Source organism: Ovis canadensis, chromosome 1 (assembly GCF_042477335.2).
Source record: "Ovis canadensis isolate MfBH-ARS-UI-01 breed Bighorn chromosome 1, ARS-UI_OviCan_v2, whole genome shotgun sequence".
In the NCBI taxonomy this organism is placed as follows: Eukaryota; Metazoa; Chordata; class Mammalia; order Artiodactyla; family Bovidae; genus Ovis; species Ovis canadensis.
The window spans coordinates 95,092,180-95,105,675 of NC_091245.1; the positions used below are offsets into that span (position 1 = coordinate 95,092,180).

Below are 13,496 nucleotides of genomic sequence, written 5' to 3' on the forward strand. Positions count from 1 at the left end.
TTGGTGGTTAATCTCTTTCCCTCACTTCCTCATCCATAAACATGGACAGAATATCCCTTACTTCATAGCATTTGTCATAAGGATTAAATGAATACTCGTAAATATTAGATATCATCCTTATCATCATCGAGAAATTGGCCATTTTAATCCTTTTCCTGAAAGGAAACCAGTTACTTACATTTTAAGTCCTAAGTTTTTAACATAACAGCAGAGAGACAGGGTATGGAAATGAAATGAAATCATGGGCTTTGCTACAAAATGGGATCATTTTTTTGGGCCTACAGTCCAAGAGGCTAATTTAGGGATAGATAGGTGTAAAGTTTCAGGAAACAGTCAGGATATCAAGGTAACAGGGACAGGAGAACATTTAGATAAAATTGTCTGAGTGCTTTACAGTTAAATAAGAAGCCGATATAGTTTAATCCAGGAGTTCCAAGGGAAGACATATAAATATACAGGAATTAATGGGAAATGAAGTCACCAGGGACTCCTATCCTGAGGTATTTTATACCTGTATTAATTAGCTAATTCAATCTACATGTAGATTTCAGTGCAAATGGCACATTTGGAAAACAAATGTTATGGCAGGAAGCAAATAATTAGCTTGGGAATTTGTATTAGTCTGCTCTGGCTGACGTAACAAATACCATAAACTGGGTGGCTTAAACAATGGAAATTTATTCCCTCACAGTTCTGGAGGCTGGAAGTCCCAGATCAAGGTGCCAGGTCGCTAGCAAGGGTCCTTTTCCTGCCAACTTATCACTGTGTCCTCACAGGACTAAGAGAAAGAGATGGACAGACAGAGGCTCTCTGGTATCTCTTCTTATAAGGACACTAATGTGATCACGAGGGCTCCATCCTCATGATCTCATTTAAACCTAATTATCTCCCAGTGGCCCCACTTCCAAATACCCTCACACTGAGATGCAGAGCTTCATCATAAGAATTCGAGGGAACACAGTTAAGCCCACAGCAGATCTGACAGTGCAACGTGATGACCTGAACTGCGGTTTGCCCTGTACCTGAGCTCTTCATGCCTGTTTACATGTGTCAGATGGAGAAAGTTATTTGAGTGCTACATGTTTGGTATTTTCTACTGCACATGCACACACATGGGTAGGGTGTACAACTTAGAAGCAAAGCCATTCAAACCTGCAGCATTTTCCCACTTTCCACTTAGCCATGCTTCAGCTCTTCCATCACAAATAGGTGATGATTGAAGTGGCAGGTATGATGTCATCATGAAAAAAGTTGCAGGCTGAAAATTGACTGCTTATTGCAGAGCTCTGGGTGAGAATACACAGAACCTGGAAGATCATCCTCCACAGCCAATCATTAATGTCGGGTTTGTCTCTTCTGGACCAAGGGGTTGGAGGAGGTGCAGTGGGGGGAAAATGAGGAAAAAAGAGGAATGGGAGAGAAGAAATGGGCAATTAGCACATAGAGCAAGAAGGCAGAAATTAAAGCCACAAAGTACAGAAAGAAGACCCTCACAGCCCCGGCCCCATCCAAGCTCTTCTCTTGATGCCCTGCACCAAGTGCTGGTGGCTTCTGAAGGAAAAAGGTTTCAGGAAGAAACCCTTCAGGTGCCAAGAGAGGCAGCAGCCCCATGGCCCTGAGGCAAGGCTCACTGTGTCTCCAGAATAGTAGAGAAAGCTCCGTCTACTGTGTGTGGAAACAGACCCGTCAACTTCTGCTTAGAGTAAGGTGGGAGTCAGTCCAGGAAAGGGAAGGTGAGAAAGTATAAAGAAGAACTGAAGAGCTAAGAAGAGCTACATCTTTTGAAGGGGATATCCTGGGCTACCCAGGAAGGCTGTCTCAGATCTTCATCAAAAGGATTACTAGCTCTTCTTCTTCTCATCTTTGGACTGTAGCAAATCACTCCCTTAGAACTTCCTAGCCTTCATCCAAATGCATGTAAATCTTGAGAGAGGACCAAGAGAGAGAAGTAGCAGGTGGCAGATTATATGAGAAGTGAGAGGTGCTGTGAGGCAAATCAATGAGACAGGAGATGGTGTGACTGAATGAATCACTAGGTCAGTGCAAAGCACAAGCCTTCATCCTGAAGAACCACATCCCCCTGCGGCTTCTAGGCTGCTTCCTGTGCTGCTCACCAAGAAAAAAAAAGTCACCCAGATTTGCCTCACTTCCTTTTCTCCTATGCTTTGCAGGCTGGGGCATCAAGGGATAGCTATACAGATAGAACGTGAATGGCCTGCAGTGAGGCATTTGAACAAAAAGGAGCAATATGCACTAATGAGACTCATGCCTGACTGACCAAACCCAAAGTGTGATGTCAAAGGCGCCATGTTTACCTGGAAGAGATCTGTCCAGGTTGTGCTAATGTGTCTGCGTTGTTCAGCACTTTTACTGGCAACTTGGATAAAGTCAAAACGAGCAAGCCTGTCAAGGGTTCAGTTGACAAAGAGCCATGAGATAGCACTAATAAGTCAGCTGACAGGAACAAGATTCAGAGAGATCTAGACAGGTTAGAATGATGGATCAGAACTAACAAGATGAAAGATGGAAGCCATAGTTAAGTTCAAGCAATTAGATGCACCAGGTAGGGAGACTTGAGTACATGCATGAGAAATGAAACCAGTGGTTTTGGCTGATTGCACTCTTGATATAAATTACTAGCATGACATTTGTTGGAAAAGGGAGAAAACAATTTTTGCAGCTTTTATTACATACATAAAGTGGCCGTATTAAAAAAAAAGGGGGGAGATAATTACCCCACAGTATTCTTCATACTGAATTCTATTTGAGATGCCTCAAATGAAGCAAAGATTCATTGAAAAATGCTGGTGGGGGGGGGGGGTCTGCTTGGGGGGAGAAGTAATTGAAGCAGTTGGAGCAGTTTCTCTGAGGAATGAGAATATGTGCGGAGTGTGGGGAGGAAGAGAGAGTCATATTCAAATATTTGAAAGTGACATTGAAAAGAATTAAGTCTATTACGTGTACCTCCAGATGACAAGTAAAGGGAAGTTTCAGACAGAAAGACAGATTTCTACTCAATATACTTTAGAATTAATTGACATTTTGAGATATCCAAATACAGCATTTACTGTGACTCGAAGTTTCTATCTTGAACTCATGTGAAAGGAAAGATGTGGAGGGAATTGGGAGGACACACTAGGTGACTTCGGGGTCTCTTCCACTCTATGGTTTAATTTATTTCACTTAAAAGGTATATACTGAAATTCTATGTCCTGTGTATATAGGGAGTGGTGAGCAGAACAGAAGCTGCTCTCTCGGCACCTACCTATGTAACTGATGGCGGAGACAGACAACCGACAGGTAAGCAGACAAATGACTACAAACAGGGTGCTGAGATAGAGATCAATTAGGAAGGACCTCCATAGCCTTCCAGGCGGCACTGGTGGTGAAGAACCTGCCTGCCAATGCAGGAGACATAAGAGATGTGGGTTCGATCCTTGGGTTAGGAAGAGCCCCTGGGGGAGGGCATGGCAACCACTCCAGTACTTTTGCCACTAGTGAGGCTCAAAACATCCTGGCGGAAGCCTTTGGAGCACTGGGCAGTGTATTCATTCTCAACTTGAGAACATGGAATCTACCCTAGTGTCATTTGTTGCCTTCCAGAGGAAGTGCAACTCAGGGTGAACTCCAGCAAACAAGTTCAGAGCCTCAGATACCTTGAGACTCTGCTGCTGCCACTAAGTCGCTTCAGTCGTGTCCGACTCTGTGCGGCCCCATAGATGGCAGCCCACCAGGCTCCCCCATCCCTGGGATTCTCCAGGCAAGAACACTGGAGTGGGTTGCCATTTCCTTCTCCAATGCATGAAAGTGAAAAGTGAAAGTGAGTCACTCAGTCGTGTCCGACTCTTTGAGACCCCCTGGACTGCAGCCTACCAGGCTCCTCCATCCATGGGATTTTCCAGGCAAGAGTACTGGAGTGGGGTGCCATCCTTGAGACTCTAGGACCTTTTGCCTCTTTAGAAATTATAGATAACCTTGAGACTCTAGGTTATCTATAATTTCTAAAGAGGTAAAGTTCTTAGAAAACAAGTGAGAAATGTCCTTGCTCTCCAGTAGTATTTACAGTTGGAACTGAGGATATGGTTAGAATTAAGCAAAATAATAACTAGAATAGAGTTAAGGGAAGTGGGATTTTGCTATAAAATTGAAATTAGATACCAAGAAGGAAATGGGATGAATTTTAAAAGATAAAATAAAGGATCAATTATTGGAAGGTCAGGATTGAATAGCTAGATTAAGAACTAAGCCAAAAAAAAAAAAAAAGAACTAAGCAGATTTAAGAGGGGCTGTGGTGAGGCGTGGAGATGTGGTTCCCACAGTCACTTTACCCAACAGTATCATAATACTGCAGGCTGTATAGTAAAAGGGGGAGAAAGAGAAAAAACTACCAATAATCCTTCCACTTTCAATTGGCATCATTATTAATTTTGTGTATTTCTTTGTTATTTTTCCTTTGTGTCTGCTTTTAAGATCTTTATTGGATTTTTTCTAAGTCATAAGAGCAATACATGTGAGCAGTAGAAAATGAAAACTGCACCCAATCCAATCTCTCAGAGGTATATAAATGGAATATAGTCCTGGAAGTTAATAGTTTGTTAAAAGAAGTTAAAAGAAGATATGATACACACACACACACACACACACAATGGAATACTGCTGCTGCTGCTGCTAAGTCACTTCAGTCATGTCCGACTCCGTGCGACCCCATAGACGGCAGCCCACGAGGCTCCTCGTCCCTGGGAGTCTCCAGGCAAGAACACTGGAGTGGGTTGCCATTTCCTTCTCCAATGCATGAAAGTGAAAAGGGAAAGTGAAGTCACTCAGTCGTGTTCAACTCCTAGCGACCCCATGGACTGCAGCCGACCAGGCTCCCCCGTCCATGGGATTCTCCAGGCAAGAGTACTGGAGTGGGGTGCCATTGCCTTCTCCAATGCATGAAAGTGAAAAGTGAAACTGAAGTCGCTCAGTTGTGTCTGGCTCTTAGCGACCCCATGGACTGCAGCCTAAGAGGCTCCTCTCCCCATGGGATTTTCCAGGCAAGAGTACTGGAGTGGAGTGCCACTGCCATTTCCGCAATGGAATACTACTCAACCATAAAAAAGAATGAAAATTTTGCCATTTGCAGCAACCTGGATGCACTTGGATGGCATCACGGTAAGCAAAGTAAGTCAGAGAAAAACATTGTAGGGCATCACTTGTATGTGGAATCTAAAAAATACAACAAATTAGTGAACATAACAAAAAAGAAGCAGACTCACAGATATAGAGGATGAACTAGTGGTTACCAGTGAAAAAAATGGAAGAAGTAAGGGGCAACACAGGGGTAGGAGAGTAGGAGGTACAAACTATTAGGTATAAAATAAGCTACAAGGCAGACTTCCCTGGTGGTTCAGTGGCCAAGACTCTGAGCTCCCAGTACAGGGAGCCTGAGTTTGAACCCTGGTCCAGGAACTAGATCCCACATGCCACAACCAAGTGTTTGCATGCTGCAAATAAGACCCAACCTGGCACAGGCAAATAAACTAATTATACAAATATTAAAAAAAATAAGCTGCAAGGATATATTGTATAACACAGGGAATATGGCCAACATTTTATAATTACTATAGAATATAACCTTTTAAAATTGTTAATAATTATATTGTACACCTGCGATTTATATAACATTATACATCAACTATACTTCAATTATAAAAAGTTAATAGCTTGTTAAAATATTTCTCACAGGGGACTTCCTTGGTGGTCCAGTGATTACGACTCTGCACTTCCATCGCAGGGGGCATGCGTTCCATTACTAGTCAGGGAACTAAGATCTCAAATGTCATGTGGTGGCACAGCCAAAATATATATACATACATATATATATATATATATATTTCCCACAGAACTACATTATAGTATATATTCAATTTTCTTAACATACAAACATTAACATTATGCATTAATATTTCTTTGGTCTCCTTGAGTTAATAAAAATTAATGCCAGCAAATTTGGAAAATGGCCACAGGATGGAATTCAGCAATGGCCACAGGACTGGAAAAGGTCAGTTTTCATTCCAATCCCAAAGAAGGACAATGCAAAGAATGTTCTGACTACTGTATAATTGCACTCATTTCACATGCTAGCAAAGTCATGCTCAAAATCCTTCAAGCTAGGCTTCAACAGGACATGAAGCAAGAACTTCCAGATGTACACGCTGGATTTAGAAAATGCTGAGGAGCCAGAGATCAAATTGCCAATATCTGTTGGATCACAGAAAAAGCAAGGAGATTCCAGAAAAACATCTATTTCTGCTTCACTGACTATACTAAAGCCTTTCACTGTGTGGATCCAAACAAACTGTGGAAAATTCTTCAAGAGATGGAAATACCAGACCACATTACCTGCCTCCTGAGAAACCTGTATGCAGGTCAAGAAGCAACACTTAGAACCAGACACAGAAAAATTGACTGGTTCCAAATTGGGAAAGGAGTACGTCAAGGCTGTATGTTGTCACTCTGCTTATTTAACTTATGTGCAGGGTATAACATGTAAAATGCCAGGCTAGATGAAGCTCAAGCTGGATTCAAGATTGCCAGGAGAAATATCAATAACCTCACATATGCAGATGACACCACTCTAATGGCAGAAAGTGAAGAGGAACTAAAGAGCCTCCTGATGAAGGTGAAAGAAGAGAGTGAAAAAAGTTGGCTTAAAACTCAACACTCAAAAAGCTAAGATCATGGCATCTGGTCCCATCACTTTGTGGCAATAGATGGGGAAAAATGGAAACAATGACAGACTTCATTTTCTTCGGCTCCAAAATCACTGCAGATGGTGACTGCAGCCATGAAATTAGAGGACGTTTGTCCCTTGGAAGAAAAGCTATGACAAACCTAGACAGCATATTAAAAAGCAGAGATATCACTTTGCCAACAAAGGTCCGTATAGTCAAAGCCATGGTTTTTCCAGTAGTCATGTATGCATGTGAGAGTTGGACCATAAAGAAGGCTGAGTACTGAAGAATTGATGCTTTTGAACTGTGGTGTTGGAGAAGACTCTTGAGAGTTCCTTGGACTGCAAGGAGATCACACCAGTTAATCTTAAAGGAAATCAGTCTTGAATATTCGTTGGAAGGACTGATGCTGGTGCTGAAGCTCCAATACTTTGGCCACCTGATGTGAAGAGCCAGCTCACTGGAAAAGACACTGATGCTGGAAAAGATTGAAGGCAGGAGGAGAAGGGAACAACAGAGGATGAGATGGTTGGATGGCATCATGGACTCAATGGACAGGAGTTTGAGCAAACTCGAGGAGATGGTGAAGGACAGGAAAGCCTGGCGTGCTGTATGCAGTCCATGGGGTTGCAGAGAGTCAGACATGACTGAGCGACTGATCAACAACAACAGCAATTGTCATTTTTGCTTTTTGGCTTGTTTCATACAAACCTTTAAAGGAAAAAGCCTTTCAAGACCAACATAAAAGAGGAAGATGATGGCTAATAAGCATGTGAAAAGGAGCTCAACCTCAGTAGTCATTAGGAAATATACAATAAGGCTGACATAAGATACCCCTTCACAGCTCTAGAATGACTATAATAAAAAAGAAAGACAATAACAAGTGTTGGTAAGGATGTGGAGAACTTGAACCTTTATACGTTGCTCCTGGGATTGTAAAATGGTACCACCACTTGGAAAACAGCTTGGTAATTTCTTAAAAAGTTACACATAAACTTACCACCTGACCAGCAACTCCTCTCATAGGTATCTACGGAAGAGGAATGAAAACAAATGCCCACATAAAGACTTGTTAGTGTTCATAACATTATTCCTAATAAATCCAAAGGGAAAACAATCCAAAGATCTGTCAACTGGTGATGAATATAATGGAATACTATTCAGCCATAAAAAGAGTGAAACACTGATGTCCATTACAACATGGATGAACTTCCAAAACATTGTGCTAAATGAAAGAAAACAGAGGCAACAGACTGCATACTGTAAACTCTGCTTATAAGAGATGTTCCCCAAAGGCGTATTTATAAACACAGAAAACAGATCAGTGGCGGCCTTGGTGTTGGGCTTCTTACAGCAGGCAGGTAACTAGGTATGAGCAGAAAAATGGGGGAAGGGGCCGGGTGGCAGGAAATCACAGCTCGTAAACAGCAGGGGTCCAGGGGCAGACAAAGAAAAGCAGAAACCTCCAGACTGACAGGAAAACACACCGGATGTTGGATGATAAGTGCCATGGAAGCATACAAAGAAAGGTGAGGGAAGGTGGCAATCTCCTGCATAGGAATGTAACCTGTTGCTCATTATGATCTCATTACAGTAAAATTAGGCTTACAGATAAGAAGCACCCATCACGCACTGACACTGCGGTGCTTCTTCTTCTTCTTTTTTTTTTTAAATTTTAGGTATTTATGTATTTTGGCTGTGCCGGGTCTTTGCTGCCGTGCAGGCTTTTCTCTAGCTGCAGCAAGCAGGGGCTCCCCTCTAGTTGTGGTAGGCTTCTCACTGTGGCGCCTCCTCTTTTCATGCTCTAGGGTACGCAGGCTTCAGTAATTGTGGTGCACGGCTTGTGGCTTGCGCAGTCTTCCCAGACTAGAGATCTAACCCGTGTCTCCTGCACTGCCAGGAGGATTCTTCACCACTGAGCCACCAGGGAAGCCCAAAGCTTCTATAAAGACAAAAATCCCTCCTCCCTTTGGGAAGATGGAGCTGGGATGAAAATCAGGGAATATGACAGTGTGATCCCCAAACTCCTCCTTCTCCAGTGAAATATCCCGTCCCTTCATTTGTACGCCCCTCAAAACTGGCTTGCCACAGAAACCCAGGACAGCAACTCCTCACCCGTCTGCCTCCTTTCCATCTGAGAGCATCAGTTCAGTTCAGTTCAGTCGCTCAGTCGTGTCCAACTCTTTGCAACCCCATGAATCGCAGCACGCCAGGCCTCCCTGTCCATCACCAACTCCTGGAGTTTATCCAAACTCATGTCCATTGAGTCGGTGATGCATCCAACCATTTCATTCTCTGTCGTCCCCTTCTCCTCCTGCTCTCAACCTCTCCCAGCATCAGGGTCTTTTCCAATGAGTCAGCTCTTCGCATGAGGTGGCCAAGTATTGGAGTTTCAGCTTCAACATCAGTCCTTCCAATGAACACCCAGGACTGATCTCCTTTAGGACAGACAGGTTGGATCTCCTTGCAGTCCAAGGGACTCTCAAGAGTCTTCTCCAACACCACAGTTCAAAAGCATCCATTCTTTGGCGCTCAGCCTTCTTCACAGTCCAACTCTCACATCCACACATGACCACTGGAAAAACCATAGCCTTGACTAGACCGACCTTTGTTGACAAGGTAATATCTCTGCTTTTCAATATGCTGTCTAGGTTGGTCATAACTTTCCTTCCAAGGAGTAAGCATCTTTAATTTCATGGCTGCAGTCACCATCTGCAATGATTTTGGAGCCCAGAAAAATAGTCAGCCACTGTTTCCCCATCTATTTGCCATGAAATGTCTGAGAGCATATTCCAGTTTAAATAAATTCTCACTTTACATTCTTAATCTCCCTGCTACCACTCTGAATTCTTTCTCAAGATGAAGCAAAAACCTTCAATTCATTGAGAACAAGGGTGTTGTGTCAGTTGAGTATACACAGGTTTGAGGGAAGTTTTGGGGATGATGGACATGGGCTAAAACTAGATTGTGATGATTGTTGCACAACTTTATAAATTTACTAAAAAAAGTACTGACTAGTATACTTAATGAAAAACACAAATAGAGAAGGGGTGCCAGGTTTGAGCCATTTTGGGGATAATAATTTAACACCAGTGACATTTGGAACCTAATAGAAAATATTGGCACAACAAAAGAATTTGTAAAATCTCTTCCCTTTTCCAAATAACCAAATTTGTCCTTACTATATTCTCATCTTGACTATGCTTCTATCAATGGTAAAGTTTAAAATGGTCATATATTTGAAAGGCACAAAATAAAATGAAACTGAATCACCATTGCTTATCACTAAAGAGGGTGAACACAGAAGTGGACCTTGTGTTCGGTTTTTATGTTAATATGCTGCTACCTAGTGATCATTTATAAAACAGCAGGACTTGGTTTGTTTAGTTTCCTTGGGTTTGTTGAGCTGCATCTGTATAACACAATATCTGAATGCTCGGCTATGTATAGGTTAAATGTCTGAAAGCATCACTGAACAATTTATGCTTCCTAAAAATACTGTGGTGGCAAGAACTGGGATAGGAGTCCCTCCAAAGTCACTTCCAGTTCCTGGTCTGTCTGATGTCAGCTTTGTGATTTTGAGCCAGGAAAAGATTAATCTTTTGGTTCCAAAGTTCAAGTGGGGCTCTGTAAGAAAGTGGCTAATAGCTCTCTAAACTTTGGTGTTCCATTCTTTAAAATGGGGATAAAGGAATACCTGCTCCCAGGGTAGCTGTGTGAATTAAAATCACTTATAAGTGCTGTCTGTAAAAGCACTTATCTCAAGGCTTTCCTGGTGGTTCAATGTTTAAGAATTCATCTTGTAATGCAGGGGACACAGGTTCTACGCTTGCTCTCAGAAGATGCCTCATACACGGAGCAACTAAACCCATGTGTCACAGCTACTGACCCTATCTATGCCTTAGAGCTCAGGAACCACAGCTACTGAGCCTGTGCTCCATAACATGAGAAGCCACTGCAATGGGGAGCCTGCGCACTGCAACTAGAGAGTAACCCCTGCTTGCTGCAGCTAGAGAAAGCCCACATGAAGCAACAAAGACCTAGCACAGCCAAAAATAAATAAATAAATTTTTTTTTTAAAAAAAGCACATACCTCAAAATATACTGCCGAAGTAGGCTACATAGGGACAAAAAATCCTTTACCTACTCTTTAAAATTAGTTACCCCTCCCACCCCACCCCAAAGCAATGAGCAAAAACCCAGAGGGATATAAAATCACAATAAACTTAGATTATCAGCTAATTGGAGAGGCATATTTGGACAACTTAATGTTTAAAACAGTGAAAAGGTGAAAAAGAGTAATGAGTTTTTCTATTCTTTCCTGAGAACAAAGAAGACAGAACAGTGAGCAGGCTTGATCATTCCTAGTTTTCACTGTAACCATTCCTAATTATTGTCTATAACTTGTTTGCTTTTCTGCCCTCTAGCGCTGCATGAGCTACATTCTGCACCTACTTCTTTTAACTCTATGCTAATTACGTCCTATATCTGGTGCTCACCTTTACAGCACTCTCTTGGAGATCATCCCTTGTAGTTTTTCTCTTTTTGCATTACATTAATAGAAAGAAGGCCACAGTACAATACACAGAAGACGATGGACCAGGCTACCTGACGCCAGCCTGTGACCATTTTTTTGAAACAATGCAAGAGGAAGAATGAGAGATTCTTACACCTTTGGTCATCACCAACCTCTGATTGCGAGCCTTCATCCATATAATCCCTCAGATTTCTCATGGAGTGGGGGCTTGAGTCTGCTTTGTCTCCCCTCCACATGCTGAGGATTAAAGCCACCTTTCTATTTCCTCCAAAGTCTCTCTCCATACTTTTTATTTGGCTTCGGTGGGCAGAGAAAGCCAAGATTTTGGGAGGCATCAGTTGCATAGAACGTGAATTTTACAAATAACTTAAAACAGAATTGCTGATTATTTCCATCACTCACTCAATGGACAGGAGTTAGAGCAAACTCCAGGAGATAGTGAAGGACAGGGGAGTCTGGTGTGCTGCAGTTCACGGGGTCACAAAGAGTCATATATGACTTAGTGACTGAAAAACCAGACAGTGACAAGAAAGTCAAGGGGTGACTTCCAGCTGATACCCTCACCACCAGTATCTTATAGATGCCTTTCATGTTTAATATATGCCACCCAGCACAATGCTGACTAGATAATATCCAACTGCTTTATTTCCCAGGAATTAAAATGTGTGTTTGTACCACTCTGGATTTTATTCCACAGGTCAGAGAACCAGTCTGCTTAAGGATTAATACTATCTAAAACTAAAGAGCCTTTAGGATGCTGAAACATTTAGGTGATTGAGCCGAGATTTTCTTTTCCTTGCAGATGTTTTGGTATTGCCTATACACTGTTTTTAACAGCTTTACTGAAGAACAGACACCATAGAATTCACCTATTTACAATGCATAGTTAGTTCCCCGAGTCTTAGGAAATGTATACAGTTGTGCAGCCATTACCACAACCGAGTTTTAGAACAATTCCGTCACATACTTTATGTCTGACCACCTCCATGCACAAATAATTTATTGGCTCATTAACCTGTGGATTTAAACCACTGAGCTTTAGGACCTAGCCTACACATTCAGTTTTGAATACATCAAGTTTAAAAGCAAAACAAACTCAAAGTCTCAACTTTACTCAAAATAAGGGTCCATAAAGCACATTGTGTCCAAAGGGCTCTCCAAGAGTCTATAGGCTAATTAAGGATATAAACAATATACACATACTAATGTATATATTTTGAAAAGTGTTTATTGTATAATTCTCTATGTGTGTTAGTCAGTGGTGTCCGACTCTTTGCACCCCCATGGACTATGACCAAATTTATGGGAGAAATAATCCCCCATTCTGTGATTTGGCTGTGCACCCTTTCATGGGGTTTGACCTGAGACACTAGCTTGAATACTTGAAAAAGGAAGAGGTCCCTCCTTAACGGGACATTTAAGATGCCCTGATTTTGTCTTGTTTCAAAAAGGCATTTTTAAAGAAATAATTAGATTATCATGCCCCTTGTCCTGCAAATCCAATGTTCATGGTCTACTTTTCCTAATATAGCATTTATTTTATTTTATTTTTATTTTATTTTATTTTTTTAGTTTTTTATTTTTTAAATTTTAAAATCTTTAATTCTTACATGCGTTCCCAAACATGAACCCCCCTCAAAGTGTAGCATTTATTAAATATATGAATAGAAGTCTCTCAATGCAAGAATTACAATCTGGGTATAATGAAACTGTCTCTCTTTGTTTTTTTACTCCTTTCCTATTTCTACATTTATGTATAGGTGTTTCAGAAGGGATAATTATGTATAAACTTACTCTACTTTGCTTTGACACATCTTTAATCCTAAGAGTTTACTGGGATGTCCACTCATCATGCCATTCAAATGCTATTACCTTGTTATTTAAGTGTTCAGTATGTGCTAGATCAGTCTCCTCCAAATACTGAACAAGTTCTTTGTGGTTAGAACAGCCGTTTTAAACTTTATATGTGAATAAATGGATTGTATATTTCCTAAGCACCTAGTCCACATTGGGTATACAAAAAGCTATTTATTAAGAACTTGTTTAATTCTTAATAAACAAGAAGAACTGTTTGCTCTCAGGTTTGTCTCCCGTCCTCTGGCTCCCTACGACATTTACATTCACCATATAGCTCAGATTTCCCAGAACTTGCAGATTCTCCTGTCCTACCGTCTCTGTAAATACAGTTACACACGCCACACCATATGTCTGTACATATGGTCCTCAATAGTTGTACGATTAAG

General features: G+C 41.5%; 1 protein-coding gene across 5 annotated transcripts in view; it reads left to right on the forward strand.

Annotated features, from left to right (window-relative positions):
- CD101 (CD101 molecule) overlaps positions 1–11,525 on the forward strand; it is a 69,588-nt gene extending 58,063 nt beyond the window's left edge. For 2 of the 5 annotated variants that reach the window (XR_011259522.1, XR_011259521.1), the window contains exons 13-14: positions 3,225–3,300; positions 11,279–11,525. The gene's annotated coding sequence lies outside the window, so the exon portion shown is untranslated. Of the gene's footprint in view, positions 1–3,224; positions 3,301–11,143 lie in introns of all 5 variants that reach the window. The other 3 variants (XR_011259523.1, XR_011259526.1, XR_011259520.1) reach the window with 2 other exon arrangements.
- The last annotated feature ends 1,971 nt before the right edge of the window (positions 11,526–13,496 follow it).